Source organism: Balaenoptera musculus, chromosome 8, assembly GCF_009873245.2.
Source record: "Balaenoptera musculus isolate JJ_BM4_2016_0621 chromosome 8, mBalMus1.pri.v3, whole genome shotgun sequence".
NCBI lineage: Eukaryota > Metazoa > Chordata > Mammalia > Artiodactyla > Balaenopteridae > Balaenoptera > Balaenoptera musculus.
The window spans coordinates 37883080-37896477 of NC_045792.1; the positions used below are offsets into that span (position 1 = coordinate 37883080).

Sequence of the window (13398 nt, forward strand, 5' to 3'; positions counted from 1 at the left end):
GTTGAGTGAAGCAGCTTCAACCCTCCATCCCACGGATATTTAATGGGCTCTCCCCATCGGAATCGGCGCTGTTCTGGTCACTGAGGAAAGAGTGGAGCAGACAGACAGGGTCCCTGCTCTCATGAAGCTTAGGTTCTCGGGGAGAGAGACAGGCACACACCATCACACGATAAACACACAAAGCCAGGGACTGAAAAGTAATGAGCCCTCTCCAAAGAATCAGGGTGACAGGGACAGGGAATGACTGAGCGGCTAGGTCATACCGAGAGGTCAGGGGTGGATGCTTGAGTTGAAGTCTGTTGACAGACAAGGAGGAAAAAGTGGTTGGGGGCAGGTAGAGAAGTGGGAAGAGTGTTCCAGGTAGAGGAATCGCCTGCGAGTGGGGCTTAAGGCAGGACTTAGAGGAGAAGATCCACTGGAAGAAAGCAAGTCGATACAGAGCACAGCCAGCAAAAGCAGCACAAGATAAGGCCAGCGGGATGGGCGAGGGTCTTTGCGAGCCAAGGCCAGCCCTTCCCTTAGAGTGTGAAGGGGGGCCAGTGGGGGAGCTGCTTCCACTCTGAGTGGCGTGTAGATGGGATGTACGTTGGCAAGGATGGACCAAAGGTGCCCAGTGAGGAGGCCTGGGTGTGGTCAAGATGAGACCTGACGAAGGCTCAGAGGGTAGCATCAGAAAAGAAATAGTACGTGGATCTGGGGTATGTTTTATTTATATTACGTATGGGGAGAGAGAAAGTGAGAAAAAATTTTAAATTACTCCTAGATTCTGGGGTCCACACAAATGGACAGGGGTACCATTTAATGAAATGGGAAGGTCCTAGGGAAGGAACAAACTTTGTGTGTTCTGATTTGCTGAGATAAGGAGGTCTAAGGATCGAAAGTCTGATTTTAACCAGGTTAAAAAGAACACACAGAGGTGTCCCTTGATGGTTCAAATTCTGGGTACTAGCTCCTTTACTTGAATTTCCACCTCCTGTCGCCCCTCCCTAACGATCCCCTCCTCATGATTCTGTTAACCTGTTTCATAAGAATCATTGTATTTTCTTTCAGCCTAAGCCAAGGGCTCCTAACAACAACTTCTATAGGGTGTAAACAGCAAAGACAGTCTTGGCCTCTAGTTTTCCAACCACGGCTGTCGCTCTTCTGCAGACTTGGGAAAAGACTCGGTTTTCTTGCTGTCCCCTTCAACCTTTAGGTCTCAGTCTGGGAACTGGGGTGCTAAGAATTATCAGCAACCCCCAAATCATCAACTTTCTCTATCAAGGGGTTGAGATCCTTCTACTCCGTAACAGTTTCCTGTGCCACTTCACATTACTTGTGGCCATCTGTGGCCAAAACTCTCAGAGCTACTACACTTTTTCTCGGGAGCTCATCTGGCCTTATATTTCCTTTTGAGTATATTTGCTGGAATGTTTTTGGACCCTGTCAGCCTCCATATCTCTCATTTTGTAAGTATCTCTTAGGGCATTTTAAGCATCCTTTGAATGCTGACTCCTGGCAGCTAAATGTCAAACTCTAGCAGAAAAGTTGACAACGGCCACCTTAGCCCTCCCTCCACGGAGATGCAGTTACTCCTAAAGATGACCTCAAAAGGAACCCAGCAGATCCCACCAGAGTGACTAACCACAAGCTCTGCTCTGGTAACCAATGTCAGAGCACTCCACCGGGGCTTAGGAGATAGTTCCCAACTAGATTTCCTTATGCCTTCGATCTAGGCGCCCCATCCATCTCATGTTAAAATAGCTGGGATCTAAGTTCCCCAAGTCAAGGTAGAGAACCATAGAGCTCAGTGTCGTTCTTTATTCCTTAAGTGTCTCAGATTTCAGAAAGGAGTGCTGTCGATGGGGAAGTGTAAACCCTCCCTCCTCCCTCCCTCTCCGCACCTATTATTGAATACTTAACTATCTGGCCGTTCTGAAATAAACCATTTCTGCGTTCTGATGAATTTGTGCCCCTTCCACACTGAAGTGTATGTGAATATGTGTCGCCCCGCGTGTATGAGGAAGTCTGTGTGTACAAAGTCCACCTCCATAGCGAGAGTGAGATGCCCCAGGCTGCTCTTCACAACGCCCAACGTTCACCCCAGATCACAGGAACTCCCATCAGTCGTGGACCCAGAAAACCATAGATCCTTAGTGAGTACGTGCATTCCCGCAGGCTGGCTAAATACTACGGTGCAATTTTCATGGAAAGAGGTTACCTTGGCAAGAGACAAAATGTCACAAATTACACTGCCTCAATTCAAAGGCAGACACCCATCCCTACCTCCTCGGCTCTCCCTTCTCGCTTCATCCAACGCAAACGACAAGCGTGGCGTGTCTCCTTGGAGCTGCAGTGGGCACAAATGAGGCATCCGGGCTTGCCTTTGACCCAGGCAGCTTCAGGCTGGGGCTTCTACCTTTTAACGTTTATTGGGCTCTGGGATTTGGAACTCACAGTCAGTGATGGGCTTATCTTCTCGGTCATCCTTTTCCTTTATATAACAAAAAGGGAGGTTTTTTCATAATGCCAGCCTACGCCATCCACGACAGTGACGAGTTACCTGAGTGGCAATGCAGGAAAAGGGTGTCTGCCAAGCTTGGAGACAGAAAGAATGGGTTTTTCAAAATGGGAAGTCTTCTATTAAAGAGAGAACACCGGCCTCACAAAATGACTCGGTTACACATTCAAGAAGCACCGTATTACAATGGACGACGTGCAGCCGGGAGAGCAAACCTCTGTTCCGTGGCTTCGCTACTCAGACAGCTGGGGCTGGTAGGCACAAAGGTCTGTACAAGGCAAATCTGGCTGAGGGTAAATGAAGAGGAAAGAATGGTGGGGGAGGGCAGGAAAATGTCACGATCATACCAGTGCTATGAAACAAGCTATCCCCAGCTTCCAAAGATAACGCTACTGATCAGCCACGGTCAGGATAAACCCTTCCTCATAACGGGGACACAGAGAAAAGGGAAAAAGAGGAGATGGGAACCAACATTTGTTGAGAAACTACTTGTGAATAGAATTTCTATGCCACAATCGTCTATTTGGGAGCCTACGCCCCCTGTTAGAAAGTGAAGGCAGAGAGCTAGGTTACTTGACATCATGTGTCTCCTGGGACCATCCACCACTTGGCTTATTGTTAAAGGACTTTAGGAGTTAATATGTATAAAGCCAGGCACAAATTAAGCAGTGGACAAATGTTAGCTATTATCACCATTATTGTAATTATTATCATCTGTATCCCAGAGCCTAGCCCTGAGTGTGGCTTTCATGAGCAGTCCAATAATTTTTTTCTGTTATGGTTAACATTTACTGGGCACTTTTTACATACCGGTCACTGTGGTATGCACCACTACATGCATCATCTCATTCTGACCTTTATAACTGCCTTATAAAACAGGCATCATTGTCAAGTCTCTGTATCTAGATGAGAACACAAGGCACAGGACGGTAAGTAACCTGCAAAATGGAACAGAGATAATAGAAACACAAAGGAGATCAAAGCCCAGGCTTTTCAATTTCAGAGTCCTTGTAGTTCACTCTTTCCCTGAACAGACCAGGTGAAAGCAGGGAGGGAAGGCAGCCGCCCTTTGTCCTCTGCTCGCGCGTTCCTGTGGCTCAGTCTGAACCACCACCACATCCATGGCTCACGTCCTAACAACAGCATCAGAGCTTTTCGTAGGCTTGAGCCACCTCGGGCGAAGCATGAAGCCTAGAAACCTGCCCCTGAGTTGTTCTCTTGGACTGTTACTTACCTTCAACATTATTATCTTTCATAGGTCAATGTCCCTTCTACAGAGAGCATTCAACTCGCATTTGTTGAGGGTCTATGCCATCTGCCAGGCAGCACATTTCATCACCTTGCTTAATCCTCACACAGACCAAGGCAGGACCACCAACAGGTCCTGCTCCTTTCTCAAGGAACCAAATGAGCCTTGGGACACCACAGAAAGTGACCTCTTCCCACATGCCACTGAACTGACCAGTTATTTGAATACGTCTGAGCAGGGCTGAAAAAGCCTCTTTGCCCCAAGCCCACGGTGATGTATTAGAAACAAGAATCAAGGAGCATTTAAAGAGCCACATCTAAGAGACAAAATAGGGGGTCATACTGGGAAGCCGTGCAGGCTGGTCTTCCATTGTCAGTGACTTGGACCATGCCAGGCATAGCCTGACCCCAGAATCTACACCCGCTTCTTGCTTCCAAACTTACAACCTTGCCTGAATCACACACCTGACAACCTACCTTCTCTTGAATTTTTAAATACAATATTATTTAATTTTTTATGCATGTGTGTATTCTCCTCCCTAATTATTAGCATGCATGTTTTTTTGAGGGTAGAAAATCATGACTTATACTAAGTTGGTACCCAGTACATTTCTGTCAATTGATTTGGCCCCTGAACCCAAGGGAAAGTTAGGAGACCATATATGCTTGATGCACTTTCAAAGACTGACTCAACCTTCAACATTGTTTTATTAAGGAAGAGACCTCTGGTATTTAGATTTGTTCTGGATAATATAGGTAGAATCTCCAATCAAGACATTGCCAATATAATAACATAGCTCCACGTCACTGCCGTTCTCATGTACTGAGCAGTCACAAAATGCAGCTCAAAACTGGAGTGACAAGGTTATTTGGACTGGGGAAACAAGGTCATTGGAGACAGCTAATCAACAGTCCATTTGCTTCTCTCTGCATACAATAAGCCTTCATAAATAAGCTTGTTTAAATGTATGTGTTTACATTATACCTGTACTAAATGTGCCATGAATAGCACTTTACATCCACTGTCATTTCATTCTCACAAGCTTGGGCATTCCCTGCTCTCACACCATATATTATTATTCTATTTTTAAAGTATGCAAACTAAGGCTCAGAGGATCACAAACCAGAGATCTCAGTCTTTATAAAGCAAAACAATGGGCTATGAACTGGGGGTTGGAACCCGCATACTTCCACCACACCAGGGCTTTTGCCCCATGTTGGTACAGGAGAGCACTGTTCCTTAATACGGGGTCTCTTTTCCCTGCTTCTGCTTCTTTCTAGCCAAGTAACCATGGGCAAGTTTTTAACATCTTCGTCACCTTTAAATGGTGATAGTAACAGTATCTACCTCGAGTTGTTGTGAGAATTAAATGAGATAATGCATATAAAGCACTGCACATAGTGTCTATCATTAGGAAACTATTGATACTTAATAACTGCTAGCCTCTGCTATTATCACACACTGCTAACGGGTGTTAGGAGAAAGGCAAGGGACAAATGCACCCTTGGGTGTCGCTTCCTCTTCAAACACTATGTGTTGAGAATCCCAGTCCCTAACACTAAAGCTTCAACAAGGAATAAAAGCAAATGCTAGCACCATAGAATCTTCCATTTCTGAACTGTTTTCTTGCCATGCGATGCAGAACAAGCGTATAAAGGTGATGCCTGTACACGTCAGGACACTCTCTCTTGAACACAGGTCCTCACTTTCTTCTAGACCTGTGCTGTCCAAAATAGCAGCCACAAACCACATGTGGTTACTGAACTCCTGAAATGTGACTCATCTGAACTGAGATGTGCAGGAAGTATAAAAGGCACATCAAAATTTGAGGACAGTACAAAAAATGTAAAACATCTCATTAATAGTTTTTTATGTTGATTACCTGTTGAAATCATAATATTTTGCATATAATGGGTTAACTAAACCATGTATCTAAAAATATGTTTTTAAATGGATTAACTAACTGTATGGAGGTTCCTTAAAAAACTACAACTAGAGTTACCATATGATCCAGCAACTCTACTCCTGGGCATATATTTGGAAAAGACACATGCACGCCAATGTTCATAGCAGCACTATTTACAATAGCCAAAATATGGAAGCAACCTAAGTGTCCACTGACAGATGAATGGATAAAGAAGATGTGGTATATATGCACAATGGAATATTACTCAGCCATAAAAAAGAAAGGAATAATGCCATCTGCAGCAATATGGATGGACCTAGAGATTATCATACTAAGTGAAGTAAGTCAAAGACAAATATCATATGATATCACTTATAACTGGGATCTTAAAAAATGATACAAATGAACTTATTGACAAAACAGAAATAGACTCACAGACATAGAAAACAAACTTATGGTTACCAAAGCAGAAGGCAGGGAGGGATAAATTAGGAGTTTGGAATTAGCAGATACAAACTACTATATATAAAGTAGGTAAACAACAAGGTCCTACTGTATAGCACAGGGAACTATATTCAATATCCTGTGATAAACCATAATAGAAAAAAATATTTTTAAAGAATGTATATATGTATGTATAACTGAATCACTTTGCTGTACAGCAGAATCTAACACAACATTGTAAATCAACTATACTTCAATCTTTAAAAATGGGTTATCTAAAACATGTTTTTAAATTAATTTCACCTGTTTCTTTTAACTTTTTAAAAATATGGCCACAAGAAAAATTTTAATTAGATATGTGACCCAGATTATCCTTCTTTTTTTTTAAGGATGTCAATGTCTTTATTTTTTTTTTAATTTAGCCATTTTATTTTTTTTAAATTTTTATTGGTGTGTACTTGATTTACAGTGTTGTGTTCGTTTCTGCTGGACAGCAAAGTGAATCAGTTATACACTGATTCTTTTAGATTCTTTTCCCATATAGGTCATTACAGAGTATTGAGGAGAGTTCCCTGTGCTACACAGTAGGTCCTTATTGGTTATCAATCTTATATATAGTAGTGTGTATGTGTCAATCCCAATCTCCCAATTTATCCCACCCCTCCTTCCCCTCCTCACATTATATTTCTATTGTTCAGCACTGCTCTAGCCCGCATTGCCTGTACACCAAAAGGCCTCATTTTGGAGACAATTCCAGAAAACAGTGAGCAACAGAACAATTCATGCAAACAGACCAGCAGTCCCCACTCTACTGTCCCCAGATCCCCAAGCATCAATGGTGATCAGCAAGCTATATTCAATATATTAAGCTATATATTTATCTACAATTAGGCCATCATGCTAATACTTAATAAATATGGCTTGTGTGACTGACAAAAACTGTCCAAAACACAACAGGAAAAGAAACATCAATGGATAAACAGATGAAGGATATGATCAAGTAATTCAAAAGAGAAAATGCAAACAGCTAAATACATTTCCCAAAGCAAACTTCTTAGTAGAGAAGTAAAATCAAAACAACTTTTTTCCATTTATCAACATTAACAGTTCAGTTCAATGAATGTTTACTGAGCCTCTAAGCAAAGATTCTTTAAAATTCTCAAGATATGATACATATTAGGATTTCACCTGAGTAAAAAATAATATATAGAAAAATGACTAGAAGGAACTATGACAAAAGGTCAGAATGACTATCTCTAGGTGATGAAATTTGGGATTTTTTTTCACTCTTCATATTTTTCTGTTCTTTATACAATTTCTACAATGAACACGGATGGCTATTCAAAAAAAATTTCACTAAGTAATATATGTTATAGAAAAATTAGAAAATAGAGAAAAATTAGAAAATGAAGATAAGCCAAAAAATGAGAAAAATTAGAAAATAAAGATAAGCCAAAAAAACAGCACTGTTATTCTAATAATCAGAGAAAGTAAACAAAATAAAATAAAAGAATTTTAAAATGAGATGAAAATAACAAAGGGCTTCTTGGCTGTGAAGAGGTTCAAATTTTAAGACTTCTCACTCAATAAAAATACCTCTTATTTACCTAGAGATTTCCAACTTCGAGTATTTTCTTATAATTGTCTAACCCCCAAAGCAACAGTGAACGGAGTATTTAACAATGGTTACGGCTAGATAATGGGACTGCAGGCAATTTCTATTTTCCTTCTTTTTTTTTTAGGGCGTGGAGGAAGTGGGAGTTACCTATATTTCTAGATTTTCTACAATGAACATGTTTCATTTATGTAAGGAAGAAAATCAGTTAGTTTTAGGAAGAATCAGCTGTAACAAGTTGCAGATAAGGAAACTGAGGCTCTGAGAACTTATTCAATTTGCTACAAAGTGGGAGAGCCAGGACTCAAAACCCCTCAAATCTTCTTTTCCCAAACCCACAGCCTTCCCACCTGGATCCCTTTGGTGGTGCAGACACGAGACCCATAAATGTTCAAATTGAGACTAGGGTCTTGGGTAAGCTAATATCAAAATTATTGCTATGCAGGATGCGTATGGATAATCCTCTTGTTTGGAGAAGCCACTCATTTAATGCATTGCTGCTGGAACTGTGTTAGATTGCCTGAGAAAGTAACCTGAACTTGACCCTAGCCTTTTGAAATTCCCACACTGCAGAGTTGCTTCTCACAATAAAGAGGGCATTTTATTTGGCTCATCCAGCCATAATTCAGCTTAAAAATTGTACAAACTCCTAAGCTTTAACGCTGGTATTCAAAACACATGTTTAGCTGGTGGAATTTAAATAACACTCCCTGGCCTCACTTTTCTTAAGAGCAACGCATAGTTGTTAATCCAATAGCCTTGGGTCTAGCTCACATTTTGATGCCACAGAGCAATTCATTTTCATAACTGTCTAAACTGCAAATCAGCACTTTGGAAACACACTTACTCCAAAAATCCTCCTTCGTCCTCCAGCCATTTCCAACTCAGAGTAAGACGGGACCATCCAACATTCTTTCTTGTACTACAGCACATTCCAGACCTCACGCCCACCCAGAGTAAGACCTGTTCTTTAGCCCGTATCTTTACGCTTGTTCACGTTGTAAACTGCATTCTGGCTGCACTGTTGGATCGATGTGGGTTCTTGGGGAGAGGCTTTCTCTCTCTCTAATTCGCCACATGTGCCCCAGGGCTGTGCCCTCTTTGTTCCCTCCCTCCTCCCTGCACTGTCTTTTGACATGCTCCCAGCGAGCGCATCAGGAACTTTGACTCTATGCTAAATAAAACCACACCAGGAGGTTTATCTAGGGGAAAAGGTACAGGGCATTTTTTAAAGGAAAACATGAGCGATTTGGGGGACCAGTCACACTATAGGGTCCCTCCATTAGTGCAGGAAACTGCGAGCCCCTTGCGCTGATGGGAAGGATGGTGGTGGTGATGCTGGCTTGTGAAGAGAAGGAGCAAATGTGCTCTGTGGAAGGGGATCCACGGCACCGCCGGCTCTGACATCATCTTGTAAGAAGATGCTCGTACCAGCCCAGGACAGAAAGGCTGGGTCAAACACCACCACTCCTTGCTTTTATAGTATCTATCTACACACCAAGAAAAAAATGAATACATTCATAGATGAATAAACTATCAATAAGCAGTTATCATTCTTCCCTCTGCTTCTGGGAAGCTAGTAAATCAAACCCCATATGCTGAAAGGCAAGATGCAGCCAAGATAAAGGGCAGAAAAGGTAATGGACAGGCAGAAAGAGAGTGCCTTTCATTGACAGAAGTCATTTTTAGTCTTTTTCACAAAAATCACTAAAAGAGTAACTTATCATCTTCCATAACGGAAACATTCTGCTAAACACAGGCTAAAGCAAACAACTCCATATACTGCTGGTATACTGCTTCAAAGTCCCCGACCTCCAAATGAAAGCAAACCAAAGACAGCCAAAGCTCACAACCTACAGCTGTCAGCAAGGTTCAGTGCGTTCCTAAGTCTTCCGAGGTATCTGGAGAGAAAGGGGATCCTGGTCCTCCTGAAAAAAAACAGGGGGGCAGAACACAGGCTGGACATCAGGTGTGACATATAAATCTGATTAGAAATTCACCGGCTAAGTGACGCCAAATAAAACCGGAAATCTTTGGCAATGGTTGAGTGTTTACACTCATGGGAGAGGCACTGTGGGGCAGAGAGGTCCAGGGCTGCACCCCGGCTCCCGCACTTCCAATCTGGTGCCCGTGACGAAGTTACTTTAACCTCTCTCTCTCAGCCTAAGTTTCTATCAGATCATAAACCCCCATATCATAACATGGGGATATTCAGAGTATTCATCCCTGAGAACTGTTGTGAAGATGGGGGGGGATGACCCACACCGTGCCTGGCAGACCGCAGGCACTCAGAAGCCTGTGCTACCACCGCCTCTGTTCCATTGTTACCTGAGAAGGGTGGAGATGGAGTTCCAGAAACTGGAAAATCAGAGCAAGTATTAGAGAAAACAGGTTTTAGTTTCTTCTGAAGCCATGAAAATATACGGATCATATGAACACAAAAATACCGAGGGCCAATTTTCAAAATCAAATCAATCTAACTAGTCAAATACACACCTCCCACCCAAATTAACCAAGCTAATAATTGCAAATGAAAATTAAAAATTAACACAATTTGCCTATTACATTAGCAATGTTTTTGTAATTATAATGACTAATGTTGGTCATAGGGTAGTGAAACAGGCACTATAATGTTTTCGTAAAGTTATGTGGTATCAGAAGTCATTAAATATTTAACTAAAATGTACCCAATAATTTCATTTCTAAATAATGATGCCTAAAGAAGTAAACCAAAATATGGAAAATGAGATGTGCATGATGATGGTCTCTATACTATTTATAGAGAAAAAGATGTAAATGATATAATTTATGAAATATTATGCAGCGATAGAAAGGATGGTTATGAAAACAAACATTGTAGAAAAAGACTTGTAATACAATACTATCTAAAAAGAGCTAAGATACTAAATGGAATATAATCTATGATTACAACATGTGAAAAAGTTAATTTGTACAGGAAAAATGTTAACTAACAGTGGTTGTATTAAGGAAGTAGGATACTTTAATTTTTTAGCATCTTTAGTTTCCACTTTTGGAAATATGGACAGATTTCTTTGGAAAACAAACATACATTTGACAAATGTGCTCCAAACTGCTTTGATGAAAATCAGATCATCCACTGGTATTCATTCGTGCATTCACTTCTATTAACGGTACAGACTGCATAAGCCAAGTCACCACTCTTAGAAGTGCTCTGTTTCCACAAAATGTGTCAGAGTTAATATCAAAATTCTTCCTTTTATTTATTTTTTTTAAAGCCTAATTCTCCATAGAACAACCTGTCCAATTCTCACCTTGTCCTTATTTATATCCATTTCCACTTTCAGGTTGAAGGAAACGGAAGATGGGGCAGGAACAAAACCAGAGTCGTCTCTATCCATGGCCGTTCATGGTCCCTGGAGGTCCCCACCAGCCTCCTCAGTAGGGCCAGGTCGCCCTAGTCCCTCCATCTCCCCAGCCTCACTAGCACACTCACGAAGAAGGCCAAGGTGTGCAAGTCAAGCACACCTTGACTGGTGGTCTCTCCATGGGGTTTCCCACAAAAGGAGCCCATAACCCACCACATCTCCCACCGTTAGCAGATCAGAGCAGGTGAGAGAATTTGTGACTCAGTAATGAAGGCAAAAGAACTCCAAGTTCTTCCTCATCTTATCTTAAGCTCTATGCTCTTTGGACCTTTCCACCTCTAGGCAAAAAGAACTGAAGTCTCGACAGCCCGATGGGTTGGATCAGAACACTGAACATTCACAACACACTGAGGCCATTTTTGCAGCACGCGGCCCGGACGTACACCCAGTAATCTCAGTCAGAGGCCTCTCTGACTCAGAGGAGTCTATGATGTATTGACCCGACAGCCTGCAGCTTCCCAAACCATCACTATTAATGACAAACTGATAACCCGTTAAGCATAAGGGAATGTGTCAGTGAAATTAAAAGGAGCCCTGCTCTTCTTGTGGGTCAAAGATAACTTGAACATCACACACTGCTGAACTTCAGATCCAACCCTTGGAGCTCAGGCCACATTGAAGGTGTCTGAAGCAGGGCTGGTGTGGACGCAACTCTGTTTACCCTGTCTGCCAAAGGCTGCACTGCTGGAGTCATGCAGGCTAGGCGTGGCCAAGCTCACAAAGGCGCCTTGTAGCTCTGCGGCCCAGCCTCAATGGCCTGTCTGTTACGTCTTCTGGGACATTTGGATGTGTCATGTGGACCCAGCTGTCAAGCCTGGCAGTCAGGTCAAATCCTTCATACATTTCTTCTTCTTTTTGATGTCATAACTTTGAGACAAATGACACCGCCCACCAATAACTGGGTAGCCCTCTAGGAAGAGCTTCCCTCCTCCCCTTACCGTGTCTCCCACTCACAGCACATCTACTGCCAAATGACAAAAAGCAAAATGATCCACTTTATGCATGGCCATTTAACAAAGAATAAAGCCAAGCAGACGGAAGGAGACTTCATCTGGGGATATTTTCACTTTCTATCAGGCTCTAGAGGCTGACTTAAACAAATGTGAACTACCATAAACCAAACTCTGATATGATTCTGGGATAAACATCATGGGTTATTTAACTCTGACAAATCAATGTTCTAAAAACCAGAGATTTGAAGATTTATTTTTCTTCTTCAAACCTGATAGTTTTTAAGTTTAGATTTCTCCCTGGCTTAAGGAACCGTAAAAGGGTAAGAATAAGAGCCCTCCCAGGCCCCATCTTGGTTCCCCAGTGGGGTCAGACTGTGCCCACTGAGTTCTGCTGCCTGTCAGGGGCCTAAAGGTTGGTATAGTGCTTCACAGCTGCCATCCCCCACCGAATGCAGGGAAACGTGTCAGCAGCTGGGAAGTAAGTGGCAGGTCGACCAGCCAGCTCACTCCCTCTGCCAAGGCCCAGTCACTCCCTTTTTGCAAGATGTACAGCCAAAGTATGCCCTGCACACTGCCATTGGGGTGGCACGGGGAAATCTCAGCTCATTTGATTTAGAAACAGATGAATAAAGCCTTTGGTGAGAATGAAGACATATCCATGATAGGCAGTGGTCACTTGTCTTCTCTTCCCATGCTCCATGCTCTCCCTGAGCAGAGCAAGCTCAGAAACATCTAAACGCTGGCGATTCCCAAATGTGTATCTCCAGCCCCAGTTTCTCTCCTGAGAGTTTGTTTTCCAATTGCCTTATTTCCAGCTGCCTTATTATTCCTCAACGTCCACAGCTAATCAATCATTAAATGATGTCAATTCTATTTCTCTTAGCATATAAGGCTCCCCTATACCTATGGCCTCAAACCTAGGCCACCCTCACCAAGTCTTATCTGGACAATTGACCTGGTCCCTGAGGCCCTCCTGGCCTCCAGTATCCCCTTCCTCTAATTCATCCTTCGCTGCCATTGAAGTCAACCTAGTAAACATCAACATAGTATCTACTCAAAAACACTGGTTCTCCTAATTGTTTATGGATAAATTCTGAACTCTTTAGTATGGCACTCAAAGACCTTCACCAACTGGTCTCAACTTCCCTGTCCAAACACATCTTCTGCTACTTTTTACCCCACCAGTGCTCTGCATTATTACAGCTCATGCCAGACAAAACTTCCAAAGCTTTTTGTCTGAAGAAATGGCATCTCCCCTGCATAGTACCTACTGCTACTTCACCTCTACCCCACAACTCTTATTTATCCTTCAAGACCCAACTCA

General features: G+C 42.5%; 1 protein-coding gene across 6 annotated transcripts in view; it reads right to left on the reverse strand.

The window, feature by feature from the left end:
• The window catches only part of AMOTL1 (angiomotin like 1), a 167788-nt gene that overhangs the window by 53744 nt on the left and 100646 nt on the right, over window positions 1–13398 (reverse strand). The gene's annotated exons all lie outside the window — the stretch shown is intronic.